This window comes from Lepisosteus oculatus, chromosome 14 (genome assembly GCF_040954835.1).
Source record: "Lepisosteus oculatus isolate fLepOcu1 chromosome 14, fLepOcu1.hap2, whole genome shotgun sequence".
NCBI lineage: Eukaryota > Metazoa > Chordata > Actinopteri > Semionotiformes > Lepisosteidae > Lepisosteus > Lepisosteus oculatus.
This window is the reverse complement of record NC_090709.1, coordinates 23,680,747-23,693,246: the sequence shown is the minus strand read 5'-3', so window position 1 is coordinate 23,693,246 and position 12,500 is coordinate 23,680,747. Positions and strand designations below refer to the sequence as shown.

Sequence of the window (12,500 nt, the reverse complement as noted above, 5' to 3'; positions counted from 1 at the left end):
TTATTGAGAGGACAGCTCCGTCACCTCTTTTACGATGCTGCACTTTTTCCCTTGCGTTTTTCTCTTCTTCCCACGTTCTCTCTCTTCACTGCCTTCGTCCCCGCTCTATTTCACTTCAGCCTTTCACTCTTGCTTCCTTCCAATGAGGACGGAGCTGCGGGAGAAAGGGCGCTATAGAGGATCGCTGTGGAGAGCTGCTGCTGTGCTTTGACATCTGAGCTCTGTGGAAAACGATCTCAATACAATTCTGAAAAACGCGACTCTCCGAACGCCAGCCGAACAAGTCTCCACAGCCGAAGCGCTGTGTCTCTTTTCAGCTGGCGATAAACCTTTCCTCGATCCTTTGCGGACTTGTAAAACTGTTCCTGATCAGAATAAAAAACGCTCACGCTAATACACAAGCACCCGCGTCTCGCCAAAGCTGACAAATAAACAGACAGACAAGCCGCACTGCACGTGTGAACAGGGGAATGAGCGAGCGAGCGGGGATAGGGCGCCTCCTGCGCTTAAAAGCATAGCACCTGGTATTCCCAGGCGGTCTCCCATCCAAGTACTAACCAGGCCCATCCCTTTTTAGCTTCCGAGATCAGACGAGATCAGTCGTGCTCAAGGGGGTGTGGCCGTAAGCAAGAGAAAGGTTCGCTGGCACCCTTCTTATTGAGAGGACAGCTCCGTCACCTCTTTTACGACGCTGCTTTTTTTCCTTTGCGTTTTTCTCTTCTTCCCACGTTCTCTCTCTTCACTGCCTTCGTCCCTGCTCTATTTCACTTCAGCCTTTCACTCTTGCTTCCTTCCAATGAGGACGGAGCTGCGGGAGAAAGGGCGCTATAGAGGATCGCTGTGGAGAGCTGCTGCTGTGCTTTGACATCTGAGCTCTGTGGAAAACGATCTCAATACAATTCTGAAAAACGCGACTCTCCGAACGCCAGCCGAACAAGTCTCCACAGCCGAAGCGCTGTGTCTCTTTTCAGCTGGCGATAAACCTTTCCTCGATCCTTTGCGGACTTGTAAAACTGTTTCTGATCAGAATAAAAAACGCTCACGCTAATACACAAGCACCCGTGTCTCGCCAAAGCTGACAAATAAACAGATGGACAAGCCGCACTGCACGTGTGAACAGGGGAATGAGCGAGCGAGCGGGGATAGGGCGCCTCCTGCGCTTAAAAGCTTACAGCACCTGGTATTCCCAGGCGGTCTCCCATCCAAGTACTAACCAGGCCCATCCCTGTTTAGCTTCCGAGATCAGATGAGATCAGGAGTGCTCAAGGGGGTGTGGCCGCAAGCGAGAGCAAGGCTCGCTGGCACCCTTCTTATTGAGAGGACAGCTCCGTCACCTCTTTTACGACGCTGCTTTTTTTCTCTTGCGTTTTTCTCTTCTTCCCACGTTCTCTCTCTTCACTGCCTTCGTCCCCGCTCTATTTCACTTCAGCCTTTCACTCTTGCTTCCTTCCAATGAGGACGGAGCTGCGGGAGAAAGGGCGCTATAGAGGATCGCTGTGGAGAGCTGCTGCTGTGCTTTGAAATCTGAGCTCTGTGGAAAACGATCTCAATACAATTCTGAAAAACGCGACTCTCCGAACGCCAGCCGAACAAGTCTCCACAGCCGAAGCGCTGTGTCTCTTTTCAGCTGGCGATAAACCTTTCCTCGATCCTTTGCGGACTTGTAAAACTGTTCCTGATCAGAATAAAAAACGCTCACGCTAATACACAAGCACCCGTGTCTCGCCAAAGCTGACAAATAAACAGACGGACAAGCCGCACTGCTCGTGTGAACAGGGGAATGAGCGAGCGAGCGGGGATAGGGCGCCTCCTTTGCTTAAAAGCTTACAGCACCTGGTATTCCCAGGCGGTCTCCCATCCAAGTACTAACCAGGCCCATCCCTGTTTAGCTTCCGAGATCAGACGAGATCAGGCGTGCTCAAGGGGGTGTGGCCGTAAGCGAGAGCAAGGCTCGCTGGCACCCTTCTTATTGAGAGGACAGCTCCGTCACCTCTTTTACGACGCTGCTTTTTTTCTCTTGCGTTTTTCTCTTCTTCCCACGTTCTCTCTCTTCACTGCCTTCGTCCCCACTCTATTTCACTTCAGCCTTTCACTCTTGCTTCCTTCCAATGAGGACGGAGCTGCGGGAGAAAGGGCGCTATAGAGGATCGCTGTGGAGAGCTGCTGCTGTGCTTTGACATCTGAGCTCTGTGGAAAACGATCTCAATACAATTCTGAAAAACGCGACTCTCCGAACGCCAGCCGAACAAGTCTCCACAGCCGAAGCGCTGTGTCTCTTTTCAGCTGGCGATAAACCTTTCCTCGATCCTTTGCAGACTTGTAAAACTGTTCCTGATCAGAATAAAAAACGCTCACGCTAATACACAAGCACCCGTGTCTCGCCAAAGCTGACAAATAAACAGACGGACAAGCCGCACTGCACGTGTGAACAGGGGAATGAGCGAGCGAGCGGGGATAGGGCGCCTCCTGCGCTTAAAAGCTTACAGCACCAGGTATTCCCAGGCGGTCTCCCATCCAAGTACTAACCAGGCCCATCCCTGTTTAGCTTCCGAGATCAGACGAGATCAGGCGTGCTCAAGGGGGTGTGGCCGTAAGCGAGAGCAAGGCTCGCTGGCACCCTTCTTATTGAGAGGACAGCTCCGTCACCTCTTTTACGACGCTGCTTTTTTTCTCTTGCGTTTTTCTCTTCTTCCCACGTTCTCTCTCTTCACTGCCTTCGTCCCTGCTCTATTTCACTTCAGCCTTTCACTCTTGCTTCCTTCCAATGAGGACGGAGCTGCGGGAAAAAGGGCGCTATAGAGGATCGCTGTGGAGAGCTGCTGCTGTGCTTTGACATCTGAGCTCTGTGGAAAACGATCTCAATACAATTCTGAAAAACGCGACTCTCCGAACGCCAGCCGAACAAGTCTCCACAGCCGAAGCGCTGTGTCTCTTTTCAGCTGGCGATAAACCTTTCCTCGATCCTTTGCGGACTTGTAAAACTGTTCCTGATCAGAATAAAAAACGCTCACGCTAATACACTAGCACCCGTGTCTCGCCAAAGCTGACAAATAAACAGATGGACAAGCCGCACTGCACGTGTGAACAGGGGAATGAGGGAGCGAGCGGGGATAGGGCGCCTCCTGCGCTTAAAAGCTTACAGCACCTGGTATTCCCAGGCGTTCTCCCATCCAAGTACTAACCAGGCCCATCCCTGTTTAGCTTCCGAGAACAGACGAGATCAGGCGTGCTCAAGGGGGTGTGGCCGTAAGCAAGAGCAAGGCTCGCTGGCACCCTTCTTATTGAGAGGACAGCTCCGTCACCTCTTTTACGACGCTGCTTTTTTTCCCTTGCGTTTTTCTCTTCTTCCCACGTTCTCTCTCTTCACTGCCTTCGTCCCCGCTCTATTTCACTTCAGCCTTTCACTTTTGCTTCCTTCCAATGAGGACGGAGCTGCGGGAGAAAGGGCGCTATAGAGGATCGCTGTGGAGAGCTGCTGCTGTGCTTTGACATCTGAGCTCTGTGGAAAACGATCTCAATACAATTCTGAAAAACGCGACTCTCCGAACGCCAGCCGAACAAGTCTCCACAGCCGAAGCGCTGTGTCTCTTTCAGCTGGCGATAAACCTTTCCTCAATTCTTTGCGGACTTGTTAAACTGTTCCTGATCAGAATAAAAAACGCTCACGCTAATACACAAGCACCCGTGTCTCGCCAAAGCTGACAAATAAACAGACGGACAAGCCGCACTGCACGTGTGAACAGGGGAATGAGCGAGCGAGCGGGGATAGGGCGCCTCCTTTGCTTAAAAGCTTACAGCACCTGGTATTCCCAGGCGGTCTCCCATCCAAGTACTAACCAGGCCCATCCCTGTTTAGCTTCCGAGATCAGGCGTGCTCAAGGGGGTGTGGCCGTAAGCCAGAGCAAGGCTCGCTGGCACCCTTCTTATTGAGAGGACAGCTCCGTCACCTCTTTTACGACGCTGCTTTTTTTCCCTTGCGTTTTTCTCTTCTTCCCACGTTCTCTCTCTTCACTGCCTTCGTCCCCGCTCTATTTCACTTCAGCCTTTCACTCTTGCTTCCTTCCAATGAGGACGGAGCTGCGGGAGAAAGGGCGCTATAGAGGATCGCTGTGGAGAGCTGCTGCTGTGCTTTGACATCTGAGCTCTGTGGAAAACGATCTCAATACAATTCTGAGAAACGCGACTCTCCGAACGCCAGCCGAACAAGTCTCCACAGCCGAAGCGCTGTGTCTCTTTTCAGCTGGCGATAAACCTTTCCTCGATCCTTTGCGGACTTGTAAAACTGTTCCTGATCAGAATAAAAAACGCTCACGCTAATACACAAGCACCTGTGTCTCGCCAAAGCTGACAAATAAACAGACGGACAAGCCGCACTGCACGTGTGAACAGGGGAATGAGCGAGCGAGCGGGGATAGGGCGCCTCCTGCGCTTAAAAGCTTACAGCACCTGGTATTCCCAGGCGGTCTCCCATCCAAGTACTAACCAGGCCCATCCCTGTTTAGCTTCCGAGATCAGACGAGATCAGGCGTGCTCAAGGGGGTGTGGCCGTAAGCGAGAGCAAGGCTCGCTGGCACCCTTCTTATTGAGAGGACAGCTCCGTCACCTCTTTTACGACGCTGCTTTTTTTCTCTTGCGTTTTTCTCTTCTTCCCACGTTCTCTCTCTTCACTGCCTTCGTCCCCGCTCTATTTCACTTCAGCCTTTCACTCTTGCTTCCTTCCAATGAGGACGGAGCTGCGGGAGAAAGGGCGCTATAGAGGATCGCTGTGGAGAGCTGCTGCTGTGCTTTGACATCTGAGCTCTGTGGAAAACGATCTCAATACAATTCTGAAAAACGCGACTCTCCGAACGCCAGCCGAACAAGTCTCCACAGCCGAAGCGCTGTGTCTCTTTTCAGCTGGCGATAAACCTTTCCTCGATCCTTTGCGGACTTGTAAAACTGTTCCTGATCAGAATAAAAAACGCTCACGCTAATACACAAGCACCCGTGTCTCGCCAAAGCTGACAAATAAACAGACGGACAAGCCGCACTGCTCGTGTGAACAGGGGAATGAGCGAGCGAGCGGGGATAGGGCGCCTCCTTTGCTTAAAAGCTTACAGCACCTGGTATTCCCAGGCGGTCTCCCATCCAAGTACTAACCAGGCCCATCCCTGTTTAGCTTCCGAGATCAGACGAGATCAGGCGTGCTCAAGGGGGTGTGGCCGTAAGCGAGAGCAAGGCTCGCTGGCACCCTTCTTATTGAGAGGACAGCTCCGTCACCTCTTTTACGACGCTGCTTTTTTTCTCTTGCGTTTTTCTCTTCTTCCCACGTTCTCTCTCTTCACTGCCTTCGTCCCCACTCTATTTCACTTCAGCCTTTCACTCTTGCTTCCTTCCAATGAGGACGGAGCTGCGGGAGAAAGGGCGCTATAGAGGATCGCTGTGGAGAGCTGCTGCTGTGCTTTGACATCTGAGCTCTGTGGAAAACGATCTCAATACAATTCTGAAAAACGCGACTCTCCGAACGCCAGCCGAACAAGTCTCCACAGCCGAAGCGCTGTGTCTCTTTTCAGCTGGCGATAAACCTTTCCTCGATCCTTTGCAGACTTGTAAAACTGTTCCTGATCAGAATAAAAAACGCTCACGCTAATACACAAGCACCCGTGTCTCGCCAAAGCTGACAAATAAACAGACGGACAAGCCGCACTGCACGTGTGAACAGGGGAATGAGCGAGCGAGCGGGGATAGGGCGCCTCCTGCGCTTAAAAGCTTACAGCACCTGGTATTCCCAGGCGGTCTCCCATCCAAGTACTAACCAGGCCCATCCCTGTTTAGCTTCCGAGATCAGGCATGCTCAAGGGGGTGTGGCCGTAAGCCAGAGCAAGGCTCGCTGGCACCCTTCTTATTGAGAGGACAGCTCCGTCACCTCTTTTTCGACGCTGCTTTTTTTCCCTTGCGTTTTTCTCTTCTTCCCACGTTCTCTCTCTTCACTGCCTTCGTCCCTGCTCTATTTCACTTCAGCCTTTCACTCTTGCTTCCTTCCAATGAGGACGGAGCTGCGGGAAAAAGGGCGCTATAGAGGATGGCTGTGGAGAGCTGCTGCTGTGCTTTGACATCTGAGCTCTGTGGAAAACGATCTCAATACAATTCTGAAAAACGCGACTCTCCGAACGCCAGCCGAACAAGTCTCCACAGCCGAAGCGCTGTGTCTCTTTTCAGCTGGCGATAAACCTTTCCTCGATCCTTTGCGGACTTGTAAAACTGTTCCTGATCAGAATAAAAAACGCTCACGCTAATACACAAGCACCCGTGTCTCGCCAAAGCTGACAAATAAACAGATGGACAAGCCGCACTGCACGTGTGAACAGGGGAATGAGGGAGCGAGCGGGGATAGGGCGCCTCCTGCGCTTAAAAGCTTACAGCACCTGGTATTCCCAGGCGGTCTCCCATCCAAGTACTAACCAGGCCCATCCCTGTTTAGCTTCCGAGATCAGACAAGATCAGGCGTGCTCAAGGGGGTGTGGCCGTAAGCAAGAGCAAGGTTCGCTGGCACCCTTCTTATTGAGAGGACAGCTCCGTCACCTCTTTTACGACGCTGCTTTTTTTCCTTTGCGTTTTTCTCTTCTTCCCACGTTCTCTCTCTTCACTGCCTTCGTCCCCGCTCTATTTCACTTCAGCCTTTCACTCTTGCTTCCTTCCAATGAGGACGGAGCTGCGGGAGAAAGGGCGCTATAGAGGATCGCTGTGGAGAGCTGCTGCTGTGCTTTGACATCTGAGCTCTGTGGAAAACGATCTCAATACAATTCTGAAAAACGCGACTCTCCGAACGCCAGCCGAACAAGTCTCCACAGCCGAAGCGCTGTGTCTCTTTTCATCTGGCGATAAACCTTTCCTCGATCCTTTGCGGACTTGTAAAACTGTTCCTGATCAGAATAAAAAACGCTCACGCTAATACACAAGCACCCGTGTCTCGCCAAAGCTGACAAATAAACAGACGGACAAGCCGCACTGCACGTGTGAACAGGGGAATGAGCGAGCGAGCGGGGATAGGGCGCCTCCTGCGCTTAAAAGCGTACAGCACCTGGTATTCCCAGGCGGTCTCCCATCCAAGTACTAACCAGGCCCATCCCTGTTTAGCTTCCGAGATCAGACGAGATCAGGCGTGCTCAAGGGGGTGTGGCCGTAAGCGAGAGCAAGGCTCGCTGGCACCCTTCTTATTGAGAGGACAGCTCCGTCACCTCTTTTACGACGCTGCTTTTTTTCTCTTGCGTTTTTCTCTTCTTCCCACGTTCTCTCTCTTCACTGCCTTCGTCCCCGCTCTATTTCACTTCAGCCTTTCACTCTTGCTTCCTTCCAATGAGGACGGAGCTGCGGGAGAAAGGGCGCTATAGAGGATCGCTGTGGAGAGCTGCTGCTGTGCTTTGACATCTGAGCTCTGTGGAAAACGATCTCAATACAATTCTGAAAAACGCGACTCTCCGAACGCCAGCCGAACAAGTCTCCACAGCCGAAGCGCTGTGTCTCTTTTCAGCTGGCGATAAACCTTTCCTCGATCCTTTGCGGACTTGTAAAACTGTTCCTGATCAGAATAAAAAACGCTCACGCTAATACACAAGCACCCGTGTCTCGCCAAAGCTGACAAATAAACAGACGGACAAGCCGCACTGCACGTGTGAACAGGGGAATGAGCGAGCGAGCGGGGATAGGGCGCCTCCTGCGCTTAAAAGCTTACAGCACCTGGTATTCCCAGGCGGTCTCCCATCCAAGTACTAACCAGGCCCATCCCTGTTTAGCTTCCGAGATCAGACGAGATCAGGCGTGCTCAAGGGGGTGTGGCCATAAGCGAGAGCAAGGCTCGCTGGCACCCTTCTTATTGAGAGGACAGCTCCGTCACCTCTTTTACGACGCTGCTTTTTTTCCCTTGCGTTTTTCTCTTCTTCCCACGTTCTCTCTCTTCACTGCCTTCGTCCCCGCTCTATTTCACTTCAGCCTTTCACTCTTGCTTCCTTCCAATGAGGACGGAGCTGCGGGAGAAAGGGCGCTATAGAGGATCGCTGTGGAGAGCTGCTGCTGTGCTTTGACATCTGAGCTCTGTGGAAAACGATCTCAATACAATTCTGAAAAACGCGACTCTCCGAACGCCAGCCGAACAAGTCTCCACAGCCGAAGCGCTGTGTCTCTTTTCAGCTGGCGATAAACCTTTCCTCGATCCTTTGCGGACTTGTAAAACTGTTCCTGATCAGAATAAAAAACGCTCACGCTAATACACAAGCACCCGTGTCTCGCCAAAGCTGACAAATAAACAGACGGACAAGCCGCACTGCACGTGTGAACAGGGGAATGAGCGAGCGAGCGGGGATAGGGCGCCTCCTGCGCTTAAAAGCTTACAGCACCTGGTATTCCCAGGCGGTCTCCCATCCAAGTACTAACCAGGCCCATCCCTGTTCAGCTTCCGAGATCAGACGAGATCAGGCGTGCTCAAGGGGGTGTGGCCGTAAGTGAGAGCAAGGCTCGCTGGCACCCTTCTTATTGAGAGGACAGCTCCGTCACCTCTTTTACGACGCTGCTTTTTTTCCCTTGCGTTTTTCTCTTCTTCCCACGTTCTCTCTCTTCACTGCCTTCGTCCCCGCTCTAGCTCACTTCAGCCTTTCACTCTTGCTTCCTTCCAATGAGGACGGAGCTGCGGGAGAAAGGGCGCTATAGAGGATCGCTGTGGAGAGCTGCTGCTGTGCTTTGACATCTGAGCTCTGTGGAAAACGATCTCAATACAATTCTGAAAAACGCGACTCTCCGAACGCCAGCCGAACAAGTCTCCACAGCCGAAGCGCTGTGTCTCTTTTCAGCTGGCGATAAACCTTTCCTCGATCCTTTGCGGACTTGTTAAACTGTTCATGATCAGAATAAAAAACGCTCACGCTAATACACAAGCACCCGTGTCTCGCCAAAGCTGACAAATAAACAGACGGACAAGCCGCACTGCTCGTGTGAACAGGGGAATGAGCGAGCGAGCGGGGATAGGGCGCCTCCTTTGCTTAAAAGCTTACAGCACCTGGTATTCCCAGGCGGTCTCCCATCCAAGTACTAACCAGGCCCATCCCTGTTTAGCTTCCGAGATCAGACGAGATCAGGCGTGCTCAAGGGGGTGTGGCCGTAAGCGAGAGCAAGGCTCGCTGGCACCCTTCTAATTGAGAGGACAGCTCCGTCACCTCTTTTACGACGCTGCTTTTTTTCTCTTGCGTTTTTCTCTTCTTCCCACGTTCTCTCTCTTCACTGCCTTCGTCCACGCTCTATTTCACTTCAGCCTTTCACTCTTGCTTCCTTCCAATGAGGACGGAGCTGCGGGAGAAAGGGCGCTATAGAGGATCGCTGTGGAGAGCTGCTGCTGTGCTTTGACATCTGAGCTCTGTGGAAAACGATCTCAATACAATTCTGAAAAACGCGATTCCCCGAATGCCAGCCGAACAAGTCTCCACGGCCGAAACGCTGTGTCTCTTTTCAGCTGGCGATAAACCTTTCCTCAATCCTTTGCGGACTTGTAAAACTGTTCCTGATCAGAATAAAAAACGCTCACGCTAATAAACAATCACCCGTGTCTCGCCAAAGCTGACAAACAGACGGACAAGCCGCACTGCATGTGTGAACAGGGGAATGAACGAGGGAGCGGGGATAGGGCGCCTCCTGCGCTTAAAAGCTTACAGCACCTGGCATTCCCAGGTGGTCTCCCATCCAAGTACTAACCAGGCCCATCCCTGTTTAGCTTCCGAGATCAGACGAGATCAGGCGTGCTCAAGGGGGTGTGGCCGTAACCAAGAGCAAGGCTCGCTGGCACCCTTCTAATTGAGAGGACAGCTCCGTCACCTCTTTTACGACGCTGCTTTTTTTCCCTTGCGTTTTTCTCTTCTTCCCACGTTCTCTCTCTTCACTGCCTTCGTCCCCGCTCTATTTCACTTCAGCCTTTCACTCTTGCTTCCTTCCAATGAGGACGGAGCTGCGGGAGAAAGGGCGCTATAGAGGATCGCTGTGGAGAGCTGCTGCTGTGCTTTGACATCTGAGCTCTGTGGAAAACGATCTCAATACAATTCTGAAAAACGCGACTCTCATAACGCCAGCCGAACAAGTCTCCACAGCCGAAGCGCTGTCTCTTTTCAGCTGGCGATAAACCTTTCCTCGATCCTTTGCGGACTTGTAAAACTGTTCATGATCAGAATAAAAAACGCTCACGCTAATACACAAGCACCCGTGTCTCGCCAAAGCTGACAAATAAACAGACGGACAAGCCGCACTGCACGTGTGAACAGGGGAATGAGCGAGCGAGCGGGGATAGGGCGCCTCCTGCGCTTAAAAGCTTACAGCACCTGGTATTCCCAGGCGGTCTCCCATCCAAGTACTAACCAGGCCCATCCCTGTTTAGCTTCCGAGATCAGACGAGATCAGGCGTGCTCAAGGGGGTGTGGCCGTAAACGAGAGCAAGGCTCGCTGGCACCCTTCTTATTGAGAGGACAGCTCCGTCACCTCTTTTACGACGCTGCTTTTTTTCCCTTGCGTTTTTCTCTTCTTCCCACGTTCTCTCTCTTCACTGCCTTCGTCCCCGCTCTATTTCACTTCAGCCTTTCACTCTTGCTTCCTTCCAATGAGGACGGAGCTGCGAGAGAAAGGGCGCTATAGAGGATCGCTGTGGAGAGCTGCTGCTGTGCTTTGACATCTGAGCTCTGTGGAAAACGATCTCAATACAATTCTGAAAAATGCGACTCTCCGAACACCAGCAGAACAAGTCTCCACAGCCGAAGCGCTGTGTCTCTTTTCAGCTGGCGATAAACCTTTCCTCGATCCTTTGCGGACTTGTAAAACTGTTCCTGATCAGAATAAAAAACGCTCACGCTAATACACAAGCACCCGTGTCTCGCCAAAGCTGACAAATAAACAGACGGACAAGCCGCACTGCACGTGTGAACAGGGGAATGAGCGAGGAAGTGGGGATAGGGCGCCTCCTGCGCTTAAAAGCTTACAGCACCTGGTATTCCCAGGCGGTCTCCCATCCAAGTACTAACCAGGCCCATCCCTGTTTAGCTTCCGAGATTAGACGAGATCAGGCGTGCTCAAAGGAGTGTGGCCGTAAGCAAGAGCAAGGTTCGCTGGCACCCTTCTTATTGAGAGGACAGCTCCGTCACCTCTTTTACGACGCTGCTTTTTTTCCCTTGCGTTTTTCTCTTCTTCCCACGTTCTCTCTCTTCACTGCCTTCGTCCCCGCTCTATTTCACTTCAGCCTTTCACTCTTGCTTCCTTCCAATGAGGACGGAGCTGCGGGAGAAAGGGCGCTATAGAGGATCGCTGTGGAGAGCTGCTGCTGTGCTTTGACATCTGAGCTCTGTGGAAAACGATCTCAATACAATTCTGAAAAACGCGACTCTCCGAACGCCAGCCGAACAAGTCTCCACAGCCGAAGCGCTGTGTCTCTTTTCAGCTGGCGATAAACCTTTCCTCGATCCTTTGCGGACTTGTAAAACTGTTCCTGATCAGAATAAAAAACGCTCACGCTAATACACAAGCACCCGTGTCTCGCCAAAGCTGACAAATAAACAGACGGACAAGCCGCACTGCACGTGTGAACAGGGGAATGAGCGAGGAAGTGGGGATAGGGCGCCTCCTGCGCTTAAAAGCTTACAGCACCTGGTATTCCCAGGCGGTCTCCCATCCAAGTACTAACCAGGCCCATCCCTGTTTAGCTTCCGAGATTAGACGAGATCAGGCGTGCTCAAAGGAGTGTGGCCGTAAGCAAGAGCAAGGTTCGCTGGCACCCTTCTTATTGAGAGGACAGCTCCGTCACCTCTTTTACGACGCTGCTTTTTTTCCCTTGCGTTTTTCTCTTCTTCCCACGTTCTCTCTCTTCACTGCCTTCGTCCCCGCTCTATTTCACTTCAGCCTTTCACTCTTGCTTCCTTCCAATGAGGACGGAGCTGCGGGAGAAAGGGCGCTATAGAGGATCGCTGTGGAGAGCTGCTGCTGTGCTTTGACATCTGAGCTCTGTGGAAAACGATCTCAATACAATTCTGAAAAACGCGACTCTCCGAACGCCAGCCGAACAAGTCTCCACAGCCGAAGCGCTGTGTCTCTTTTCAGCTGGCGATAAACCTTTCCTCGATCCTTTGCGGACTTGTAAAACTGTTCCTGATCAGAATAAAAAACGCTCACGCTAATACACAAGCACCCGTGTCTCGCCAAAGCTGACAAAGAAACAGACGGACAAGCCGCACTGCACGTGTGAACAGGGGAATGAGCGAGCGGGGATAGGGCGCCTCCTGCGCTTAAAAGCTTACAGCACCTGGTATTCCCAGGCGGTCTCCCATCCAAGTACTAACCAGGCCCATCCTTGTTTAGCTTCCGAGATCAGACGAGATCAGGCGTGCTCAAGGGGGTGTGGCCGTAAGCAAGAGCAAGGCTGGCTGGCACCCTTCTTATTGAGAGGACAGCTCCGTCACCTCTTTTACGACGCTGCTCTTTTTCCCTTGCGTTTTTCTCTTCTT

General features: G+C 52.1%; 12 non-coding genes and 7 pseudogenes across 12 annotated transcripts; all 19 read right to left on the bottom strand.

Moving 5' to 3' along the window:
* Nucleotides 1-509: 509 nt before the first annotated feature.
* Nucleotides 510-628, bottom strand: LOC138219133 (5S ribosomal RNA; annotated as a pseudogene).
* Nucleotides 629-1,165: 537 nt separating this feature from the next.
* On the bottom strand, nt 1,166-1,284 carry LOC138244831 (5S ribosomal RNA). The gene has a single exon (XR_011193446.1). It is a non-coding gene; the product is annotated as a 5S ribosomal RNA (ribosomal RNA).
* A 537-nt stretch (nt 1,285-1,821) lies between these two features.
* LOC138244153 (5S ribosomal RNA) lies at nt 1,822-1,940 on the bottom strand. Its single transcript, XR_011192767.1, has one exon. It is a non-coding gene; the product is annotated as a 5S ribosomal RNA (ribosomal RNA).
* A 537-nt stretch (nt 1,941-2,477) lies between these two features.
* LOC138244737 (5S ribosomal RNA) lies at nt 2,478-2,596 on the bottom strand. The gene has a single exon (XR_011193352.1). It is a non-coding gene; the product is annotated as a 5S ribosomal RNA (ribosomal RNA).
* A 537-nt stretch (nt 2,597-3,133) lies between these two features.
* Nucleotides 3,134-3,252, bottom strand: LOC138218331 (5S ribosomal RNA; annotated as a pseudogene).
* Nucleotides 3,253-3,788: 536 nt separating this feature from the next.
* LOC138218865 (5S ribosomal RNA) lies at nt 3,789-3,897 on the bottom strand (annotated as a pseudogene).
* Nucleotides 3,898-4,434: 537 nt separating this feature from the next.
* On the bottom strand, nt 4,435-4,553 carry LOC138244152 (5S ribosomal RNA). The gene has a single exon (XR_011192766.1). It is a non-coding gene; the product is annotated as a 5S ribosomal RNA (ribosomal RNA).
* A 537-nt stretch (nt 4,554-5,090) lies between these two features.
* Nucleotides 5,091-5,209, bottom strand: LOC138244150 (5S ribosomal RNA). The gene has a single exon (XR_011192764.1). It is a non-coding gene; the product is annotated as a 5S ribosomal RNA (ribosomal RNA).
* A 537-nt stretch (nt 5,210-5,746) lies between these two features.
* Nucleotides 5,747-5,855, bottom strand: LOC138218985 (5S ribosomal RNA; annotated as a pseudogene).
* Nucleotides 5,856-6,392: 537 nt separating this feature from the next.
* LOC138216857 (5S ribosomal RNA) lies at nt 6,393-6,511 on the bottom strand. Its single transcript, XR_011180570.1, has one exon. It is a non-coding gene; the product is annotated as a 5S ribosomal RNA (ribosomal RNA).
* A 537-nt stretch (nt 6,512-7,048) lies between these two features.
* On the bottom strand, nt 7,049-7,167 carry LOC138216657 (5S ribosomal RNA). The gene has a single exon (XR_011180369.1). It is a non-coding gene; the product is annotated as a 5S ribosomal RNA (ribosomal RNA).
* A 537-nt stretch (nt 7,168-7,704) lies between these two features.
* LOC138245208 (5S ribosomal RNA) lies at nt 7,705-7,823 on the bottom strand. Its single transcript, XR_011193821.1, has one exon. It is a non-coding gene; the product is annotated as a 5S ribosomal RNA (ribosomal RNA).
* Nucleotides 7,824-8,360: 537 nt separating this feature from the next.
* LOC138218002 (5S ribosomal RNA) lies at nt 8,361-8,479 on the bottom strand (annotated as a pseudogene).
* Nucleotides 8,480-9,016: 537 nt separating this feature from the next.
* On the bottom strand, nt 9,017-9,135 carry LOC138244149 (5S ribosomal RNA). Its single transcript, XR_011192763.1, has one exon. It is a non-coding gene; the product is annotated as a 5S ribosomal RNA (ribosomal RNA).
* A 533-nt stretch (nt 9,136-9,668) lies between these two features.
* On the bottom strand, nt 9,669-9,787 carry LOC138217216 (5S ribosomal RNA). The gene has a single exon (XR_011180928.1). It is a non-coding gene; the product is annotated as a 5S ribosomal RNA (ribosomal RNA).
* A 535-nt stretch (nt 9,788-10,322) lies between these two features.
* On the bottom strand, nt 10,323-10,441 carry LOC138245075 (5S ribosomal RNA). Its single transcript, XR_011193691.1, has one exon. It is a non-coding gene; the product is annotated as a 5S ribosomal RNA (ribosomal RNA).
* A 537-nt stretch (nt 10,442-10,978) lies between these two features.
* Nucleotides 10,979-11,097, bottom strand: LOC138218328 (5S ribosomal RNA; annotated as a pseudogene).
* Nucleotides 11,098-11,634: 537 nt separating this feature from the next.
* LOC138218327 (5S ribosomal RNA) lies at nt 11,635-11,753 on the bottom strand (annotated as a pseudogene).
* Nucleotides 11,754-12,286: 533 nt separating this feature from the next.
* Nucleotides 12,287-12,405, bottom strand: LOC138245506 (5S ribosomal RNA). Its single transcript, XR_011194116.1, has one exon. It is a non-coding gene; the product is annotated as a 5S ribosomal RNA (ribosomal RNA).
* Between the last annotated feature and the right edge of the window lie 95 nt (nt 12,406-12,500).